The sequence below is a fragment of the Phyllostomus hastatus genome, unplaced genomic scaffold, assembly GCF_019186645.2.
Source record: "Phyllostomus hastatus isolate PE091 unplaced genomic scaffold, TTU_PhHast_1.1 phas_contig_563, whole genome shotgun sequence".
In the NCBI taxonomy this organism is placed as follows: Eukaryota; Metazoa; Chordata; class Mammalia; order Chiroptera; family Phyllostomidae; genus Phyllostomus; species Phyllostomus hastatus.
The window spans coordinates 151306-161418 of NW_025333911.1; the positions used below are offsets into that span (position 1 = coordinate 151306).

Here is a 10113-nt window from a genome sequence, read left to right on the forward strand (position 1 = left end):
GGTGACTAGGCGTTCTTAGAGTATATTTCCAGAAGTGGAATCATCTATTGTGTATCTTTTCTGAGAACCAGCCCTTGGTTTCATTGATTTGTTTTTCTAATTTTTAGACTAATTTATTTCTTGCCTGATCTTTATTATCTTCTTCTTCTACTCATTTTATGCTTTGTTTGTTCTTCTTTTCCTAGTTTCCCAATGGGTAAAGTTAGACTGTTTTTATAAATGTTTTGTTGTTATTCTATTATAGTTATCCCAAATTTCCCCCCTTTGCTTTCCTCCATCCAGCCTAACCTCCACTCACACAGTCAATCCCTACCCTGTTGTCCATGTTCATGGGTCATTCATAGATGGTTTATTTGAGACTTTTCTTGTTTTTTTGAGGTAGGTATTTATAGCTAAGAACTCCCCTCTAACAGCTACTTTGGCTGTGTCCAAGATTTTGGTTTGTTGTATTTTTTGTTTTATTTCTCTAAAGGTATCTTTTGATTTCTTCCTGAACCTGATTGTTAATCCATCCATTGTTTAGTAGCATGTTATTTAGTCTCCATGTGTTAGTGTGCTTTTTAGTTTTCTTCCTATATTGATGCTAGTATTATACCACTGTGGTCAAAGAAGATGCTTGATACCATTTCAGCCTTTTCAAATGTACTGACACTTGCCCTGACTGGTGTGGCTCAGTTGTTTGGGCATCATCCCACAAAGCAAAAAGTCATCACTTTGATTCTTGGTCCATTTACATGACTGAGTTTTGGACTGGTCCCCAGTCAGGGCACGTGCAAGAGGTAACCTGATGGAGGTTTCTCTCACACATACATGTTTCTCTCCCTCTCATTTTCCTTCCCATAAAAATCTTTAAAAAATAAATAAAAGTAAATACATTTGTTGAGACTTATTCCTTGGGCTAACATGAAGTCTGTTCTGGAAATGCCCCACGTGCACTTAAAGAGAATGTATATTCTGCAGCTTTGGGGTGAAATGTCCTAAAATATCAATTATGCCCAACTAGTCCAATGTGACATTTAAAGGCAATGTTTCCTTGTTGGTTTTCAGTCTGGATGATCTCTTTATTAATGTCAGAGGAGTTTCAAAGACTCCTATCATTATCTTACTGTCAATCTCTCCCTTTATGTCCTTCAATATATTTGCCTCATATATTTAGGTGCTCTTACATTGGGTATAAGGTGTTTACAAGAGTTATATATTCTGGTTGGATTGATCACTCTATCATTATAAGATGTCCTTCCTTGTCCCTTGTTACTACACTTAAGTCTATTTTGTCTCATGTAAGTATCACTACCCTACCTGTTTTTTCACTTCCATTTGCTTGAAATAACTTTTTTGGTACTTTTACTTTCAGTCTGTGTGGATCCTCACATCTACAGAGTGGGAAACTTTCCTCAAGTTCATTCCATCATGCAGCGGATCTTCCAGTCAGAGTCAAAGCCAGAGCACATCAACATCTCCCAATTTTCTGAATTAATTAAAATCTTACAAGAATCCCAGAATGAACTCATGGAGGTGATGACCAAATCTGAGTCTGTAGAATAGTGGATAAAGCTCAAAGAAAAGCCACTTGTAAGGTCAGCTTGTTTCTTGGCTGCTTCTTGAATTACCTCCAAGAAACAGGACATACAGACACACAACTCTTGCTATGTTCCATTGCAGCTAGTGTAGGATATCATGTGGTAAGCAGTACTTTTCAGTATCTTCTGGGGTGTGATGAGTTTTAGCCTTTCTACTAAATGAAATGCAAACTGCCCAAGATAAATACCAGGAGCTCAAAAATATTTGTATCTACAGGACTCAGGCATTCCTGGTGTTCACGGGTCTTAAAGCTACTGCTAGAGTTACAAATATTTTGCCAGAGGAGAAAAGAAAATGCTTTGCATTAATAAGACATCTCATGGGCCAATCTTTGTCAAAGGAAGTTGTGCAAGTCATCTTCATACCATAGCAGATCATGACTGGGAAACTCTTGAGAAACAGTTGAGATTGCCAACAGAATTAGTTATGAAGACACCACCTCTTTGTTGCAAATGGATGAGGTAAGAAAAAACTTGAAAAATATTTTCCATGAAAAGAAGAAAATCCACAAACCACATGAAAATGAAAAGAGGAGATGTGAAGTCATAGAAAACATGGCTTTCCTGGAATTACTCCAGAGTCCAGACCTAGAACAATACTACCCAAAAAAAGATGAACAGAGATAACTTCCATCTGATCCACAAGACTTCTGTGTACAACACCCAGCCCAGCTCTGAAATGGAGCTTCCCTTCTATTTCCTCCAGAAGTTATTGGTGCTGGATTATGAGCTAAAATACCTAGTCTTCAGAGAGGCTGGAAACACACAAAATCAACTTTATCCAAGTGCTTCAAATCTGGAAAATGAGGCTCTTGATCCATATGAAGTCTTATTTGAAGACAGTGAAACTCCCACTAATCCTTCCGCAACTAATCCTACATCCCATACTCACCCTATGAATATTCAGATGGCAATTCTTCACTGTGCAGATGAATTTGCCAGACAGTATATTTTCTTCAAACTTTCCATTTGCCAGTTTGCCCTCCCTCTTCTCACACCTAATACCTGCGATTCTGAAATTGAATTCTCTCAGTCAAATTACAAAAAGCTGGCAGGAAGCAAGGAAATAACCAAAAGAGGGCAAAAGCAATTACAAGAATAAACACATGTGTTGTGTCCCTACCCTCACTGTGTCCTTTGTTCGAGTTATAAATGACTTCTCTGCTTCCAAATCTCAGTTCATGAACTGCCTTCTCAGTAAACATAAACATTATGTCTTTTTTCACCAACATTGCAGAGGGAGCACCAAAGACTGTCTCTTGATGAGGGGTGTGGTGGAAGTCTGCTGGTTCTGCCCTGGGGGGGGAGAAGATGACAGAGTTGACAACTGCTTGACCTTGACCAATCTTCATGCAGATACAAAGGAACGTAAAAAACAACTCACCTTACTGTAGGAGGTCTCTTCTCTCATTGTGTTCCTCATGTCATCTTGTGACGACAATAAAGAAAATCGTGAAATTGTTTGTGACCAGAGTCAGTCACCAAGACCTTTGATTTGTTTACTTGACAACAAAGAAGAAACCATGGTCAATAATTCTGGCTAGAAAGCGAGAATTGGGATCAGGAACACAAATGAGGCTAAATTAACACAGGAGCTTGTTACTACAATCAGACATTTGCTAGAGCTCTCACACACTGCTCTCAGCTTAGAGGACTGTAGTACGATTGCTTGAAAGCAAGGATTCCTTATTGATGAAGACCAGAAAAATTGCAAAGAAGCCTAAGAAAAGGCAGAGGTCGTAGTGACCCTACTGAAAGAAATGAAGGTATCTCAGGTGAAGGAAATCTTTCTACCCCTATGGGGACACCTGTGGCATCTTTAGTGTAAAAAGGACAAAGACCTGTTTCACCTGAGAGAAAAGGGGAATCAGAGCATTGAACAACACAAGAGTGAGGTTGAGACAGAAAAACAAAGAATACAGTGTTAACAGTTGGCCAGAGCCTTTCCTCTCAATGATTTAATGCAAGCTGTCGTTCAAATTCTCCAAAATCATTCAGAAACTCAAATGACACTATACTTTTTGCAATGGCTGAGTGTATTTTTGGACAATCTGACTGCCAGATACTTGGAAAAACTGAGTGAAAAGGAAAGCTCTCTGTGGTCATTGATAAAAACAGAAAAGCAAAATGCAACAAAGAGTAACTCTCTGAATAGTTTTCAAATAGAGACAGAAGTTACTTCCAAAGAGATTAGTGACTGTACATTGGGTATTTAGTAACTTCTCAGAGAAGTTATCCAGATCTATGGAACTCTAGAAGAAACTTCCCCTACAGAAGACACCCTTTATCTCTGCCTTCCCCAGATACCCGTAGATCTGCTGATATCTGGTGTTTTCATTGAGCTGATGGATGGGGATGCTTCCTATGTGCCTCTAAGGTGGGCAGCAGCCCTTTTTGACAAGGTCTCTGAGAAACTTGGAAACAAATGGCTGTTTGTTCTCTCCATCCTTGGCCTACAGAGTTCAGGGAAGTCCACCCTACTGAATGCACTTTTTGGGCTGCAGTTCATTGTCAGTGCTGAGAGGTGTACCCAGGGGGCCTACATGCAACTCCTGAAGGTAGGGGAGACTTTCACAGGGAAACTGGGCTTTGACTTTGCGGTTGTTGTGGACACAGAAGGACTTCAAGCCCCAGAACTCAATAACAAATCCAAGAATCATGAGAATGAGTTAGCAACCTTTGTCATTGGACTTGGAAACTTCACTCTGATCAATATTTTGGGGGACAATCCATCAGAAATGCAAGATATTGTACAAATAGTTGTCCAAGCTTTTAAGAGGATGAAACAAGTAAAAATCTCACCAAGCTGCCTTTTTGTCCATCAGAATGTGGGGTAAGTCACAGCTAAAGACAAAACTATGGAAGGGCTGACACGGTTACAGCAGAGACTGGATGAAATGGCAGCAACAGCTGCTGAGCAAGAACAGTGCCCAGGTACAACTCACAGTGATGTCATTTAGTTTGATATCAATACTAATGTTTACTACTTTGCTCACCTCTGGAATGGCAATCCCCCAATAGCCCCTCCCAATCCTTGCTACAGCCACAATGTCCAGGAACTGAAAGGTAAAATATTCAAAACTGCTCAACAGGAATCTAGGTGAACCATCATGAAGATATCAAATGTAAAGCTCCAAGTTCAAGATTTGTGGAGAGCACTAGTGACTGAAAACTTTATATTCAGTTTCAGGAACACTCAAGAGGTCATGACCGCGAGCAAATTAGAAACCATGTACAACAACTGGACCTGGGAGCTGAGGAGTCATGTGCTAGACTTGCAGAACCAGCTGATCAACCAGATTAAGAATGGAAAAATCCAGACATTCACAACAAGCACACTTGAGACTCCAGTTATAGTAAAATATGAAGCCATCAAGTGAGAACTTGAAAAATATTTTAAAGAAGATCTAGATAGTGACATACTGACACAGTGGAAAGCAAATTTTGAAAATAAGTTAATAAACCTTAAGGAGGCACTTATTTTAGAGACCAAAAAGAAAATTGAGGGACATATAAGTTATAAAAGGAATCAAGAAATATTGGGTAAGAGAAAGTCAGATTATGAAAAAGAATTACTGGAAAGGAGAGGAGCTAGAAATTGGCTTTAAATGTACAGGGCAAACAACTGAATGAGAAAGAGCTACATGAGAAATTCAATGAACTTTGGGAAAAATGGTTTCATGCTGTGTCCTCAACATTTCATCCAGTCACAAACCCTAACATTGATAATGACACTAAAACCATCCTTTTGGAACATTTTGTAAAAGAGGCAGATGTAATGACAGAATGTGAGAAAATGACAGAAAAAATTTTCAAATCAATTATAATGAACATGTCAAAATGACCAAAAGATTTTACATAATTTCATAGCAATTAGAAGTACAGGATAAAGAATCCATAGATTGGACCACTGAGTCTATATTTTCCAAATTTCATGAAATTATTAATAACTTTTAAAGGCAACAGTGTGGTTACAGTCAAAGTTATTTCCATAATATCACAAATATAATAGATGATGAGGTGAATTCTTCACCCACTAAGGAAAGATACAAATTTACAAGTAAATATAGAATTGACTTATCTTTTCTATTTACAGTCATCCCTCACTATATCGTGGTTCACTTATTGCAGCTTCACTGTATCATGGGTTTTGATTCAAAAACATGATTCATGTGAAGATTTAAATGAATACATGAGTTTTTCAGTTGTGTAAATTTTTAGCTTTAAGATATTGTTGTATTAGCAGAGACTCAGCACTATAATGAAAAAGTGGTTTTGCTAGCAACACAGGCCTGTTGTCAAAACTTTGAGAGCAGCGCTAAACATTACAGTTGTCCCTCACTATATTGTGGTTCACTTACTGGGGATTCGCTGTATCTCAGGATTTTAAAAACCCACAATACAGTGAAGCCACAATAAGTGAACCACAATACAGTGAGGGACAACTGTACTTCACTAGTGAGTACCCATATAGAATGTTATATGTTGTTAAAATTACATAGGTTTAAGAGTGTAGGAAGTGTTTAACAGCATATGAAGTGTTTATAAGAAAGTGGGGAAGATTTGTAGGAGTGTGGGAAGGGTTTATAAAGCCTTAAAATATATAGAAATAATAAAATAAATATAACGCCGCTGCTTTGCAGATTTTCACCTATCACAGGGGTCTCTGGAACATAACTCCCACAATAGGTGAGGGATCACCTGTATTCAAAAACCATCAGCAAATTTTAAGGAGGTGCATGAGGTATTTGAAAAAGCAAATAATCCATTGAGTGCAGGCTGGGAACCAAAGTGTCTCAGGTTCGATTCCCAGCCAGGGTACATGCCTGGGTTGCAGGCCATAACCCCCAGCAACCGCACATTGATGTTTCTCTCTCTCTCTATCTCCCTCCCTTCCCTCTCTAAACAATAAATATAAATAAATAAAATCTTTAAAAAAAAAAGAAAAGAAAAAGCAAATAATCCTGTAAAATATCTGGAAATTAAAAAAGATGATTTCTTCTTGAGTTTTAAGATCTCTTGTCAAGGAGATCTCAAGATCTCAATCAAAATATTTGATTTTCTGTGACAGAAACTTACTCCTGATGTCTCTGCCACCATTTTGGAATAAATTGGCTCATAAAATTGCTGGCAACATGCAAGCTGCATATCCAGCATTCAATGGTAATAGAGCTAACCTGGAAAAACAGATTCTTATCTCTCTGTCAGAAAAAGAAAATTTTGATGATTACTGGCAGTACCTTCATAATTCAGAATTCTTCTTTGGGATTTACATTGAAAACCAAATTAAAAGATATTATTTAGATTTTTTAAAAAGTGGAAAAATAGAGACTTCTGGCCAAGATGGAGGTGGAGGTAGACACACTGTGCCTCCTTACACAACCAAAATAAGGACAACAAAAATTTAGAAACAAAAATCAACCAGGACAGAAAATTGAACTGCATGAAAGTCTGACAACCAAGAAGTTAAAATAGACACATTCCTCCTGACCCGTAGGAAGAGCAGAGCCGGGTGGCAAGGCAGAGGGGGGTCACAGCAAAAGAAAAGCAGTGGGTTGTGGACCCTGGATGCACAGGTGGTGGCTGGCTGGGCCCAAAGAAGTTGGACCCAAGACTGCTGGCAGACTGCGGGCTCGAGGTGGCAGCAGGCAGACCCAGAAAGACATGCAAGGCAGCTGGCTGATTGGGTGGTCACATATTCATGCACAAATAAACCAGGCAAAACTGGGGAACAAGAGAGACCGCAAAACCCAGGGCCCCAGCATGAGGAAATAAAGCCTCAAAACACCGATTGAAAACACCTGTGGGGACTTGCGGTGTTGGAGAGACCCACAAAGTTCTAGAATGTACACAAGCCCATGCACACTGTAATCAGCACTAGAAAGGCTAGTTTGCTTGGGGGAAGTGGCAGAAGGGACTGAAATCGGAGGGAGAGCAGAACAAGCACCATTATTCCCTCTCGGACCCCTCCCCCACATATGGCATCACAACTCAGCCACTGGGTTGACCCACCCTGGTGAACACTAAGGCTCCACCCCTCATATGTAACAGGTGCAACAGCAACAAAAAAAAAGGCCTAAACAGAAGAACAGACCAAAGCTTCAGAAGAAATACAACTAAACAACAAAGAGATAGCCGACCTATCAGATGCACAGTTCAAAGCACTGGTGATCAGAATACTCACAGAATTGTTTGAATTTGGTTGCAAATTAGAGGAAAAAATAAAGACTATGCTAAGTGAAATAAAGGAAAATGTACAGGGAACCAATAGTGATGGGAAGAAAACTGGGACTCAAATCAATGGAGTGGACCAGAAGGAAGAAAGAAACAACCAAACAGAAATCAAGGAAGAAACAAGAAATCAAAAAAGTGAAGAGAGGCTTAGGAACCTCCTGGACATCTTTAAATGTTCCAACATCCGAATTATAGGGGTACCAGAAGGGGAAGAGGAAGGGCAACAAGTGGGAAAGTTATTTGAACAAATAATAAAGAAGAACTTCCCTAATATGGCAAAGGAAATAGACTTCCAGAAAGTCCAGGAAGTTCAGAGAGTCTCAAAGAAGTTGGACCCAAGGAGGAACACACCAAGGCACATCATAATTACATTAGCCAAGATTAAAATGAAGGAGAGAATCCTAGAAGCAGCAAGAGATAAGGAGACAGTAACCTACAAAGGAGTTCCCATCAGACTGTCAGCTGATTTCTCAAAACCTACCTTGCAGGCAAGAAGGGGCTGGAAAGAAGTATTCCAAGTCATGAAAGGCAAGGACCTACATCCAAGATTGCTCTATCCAGCAAACCTTTCATTTAGAGTGGAAGGGCAGATAAAGTGCTTCTCAGATAAGGTCAAGTTAAAGGAGTTCATCATCACCAAGCCCTTATTTTATGAAATGTTAAACGGACTTATCTAAGAAAAATAACATTAAAAAATGTATGGTAAAATGACAACAAACTCACAATTATTAATAACCACACCTAAAACAAAAACAAACTAAGCAAACAACTAGAATAGGAACAGAACCACAAAAATGGAGATCGCATGGAGGGTTAGCAACAGGGAAATGGGAGGAGGAGAGAGGGGGAAAAGGTACAGAGAAAAAGTAGCATAGATGGTAGGTAAAAAATAGACAGGGGGAAGGCAAGAATAATATGGAAATATAGAAGCTAAAGAACTTATAGAAATATAGAAGCTAAAGAACTCATGACACATGGACATGAACTAAGAGGGGGAATATAGGTGGGAGGGGTTGTGCAGGGTGTAGGGGAATGAAGGGGTAAAATGGGACAACTGTAATAGCATAAACAATAAAATATATTTTAAAAAGTGGAAAAATAAAGACTTTTAAAAATAAGTTTAGATGGCATCAAGAATACCATCCTCTTAGCTATTCAAAAATCCACAGCAAGAGTTAAAGATAAAAGCAGCACTGCGCCTGTGTGGCTGGATTTGTTCTATAATCACCTGGGGATTAGCTTGATCTTTCCATGAAAAGACTTGGTAAGCAATGAACACCAGGAGATAAAAGATTTTGAGTTTCTCAAAGAAGCCATGAGTGAAGTTTTGGATCCTGTAATAAAGGCAGTAGAAAAGGAGTGTTTGACTAAGCCTGTAGAGGAAATGGTTCCTCAAATCCAAAGAATGCTCTTGAACATCTCTGTGGCTGCTGGAAACAGTGTCCCTTTTGTGGAGCAACTTGTACAAACACAATCCCTTCACATGACGGAGACCATAGTGTTCCTTTCCACCATCCTGAGGCTGTCGATAGATGTGGATGGGCTAATACCAACCACTTTTCCATTGATTATTGTACTAGTTCAGTAGCAAGTGAATGTTCCTTCATTTTCAGTGATAGTCGTAAATTCACATATAAGAACTATCAAAAGGCAGGAGGGGAATATGCCACATGGAGCATCACCCCAGACACATCCACCCAGCCATATTGGAAATGGTTTGTCTGTCAACTTCAAATCCAACCTAGAAGAAAAATATCAGAAAAACTTACAGGCAAAGGCAAAATCCCTGATACCTGGACCAAAATCACAAAGCAGGATGTGCTGGATGATTTGGAAAAGTAATAATACTCAATGACCACAAAAGAGTAGCAGATCTGATCCATAGTCACCAAAACCAAACAATCCTAAAATACCTTTTTTTCATGACAACCTTCATTATTTACATTTTCCAATGAAACATTTTAAAGTAAATCAATCAATATTTGAAGAGTTCAAGATTTCTGTGAAAGGACTTCATTTTTTTGTCTCAATTTTTTTTTCTGATTCAAAAACAAATTACTAAAATATATGAACATTATTATAAAAGTCAAATAATATCCATTTAAAATACCTACTTCATATTTTGAAATATTATACAAGATGTTTTTTATTTTAAAATATATAATGCTATATAAAAATCTCAGAAGTCATTTTCTTTTTTTGTGTGTTATTTTTTACTATATTTTTCCATTACCATTTATCCCTCCTTTACCCTGTTCCATAAGAAATCCCACAGAGAGAAATAAAAATCATTACAGAT

At 38.5% G+C, this 10113-nt stretch overlaps 1 pseudogene; it reads left to right on the plus strand.

The window, feature by feature from the left end:
• The window catches only part of LOC123824424, a 32506-nt pseudogene extending 22850 nt beyond the window's left edge, over positions 1–9656 (plus strand).
• The last annotated feature ends 457 nt before the right edge of the window (positions 9657–10113 follow it).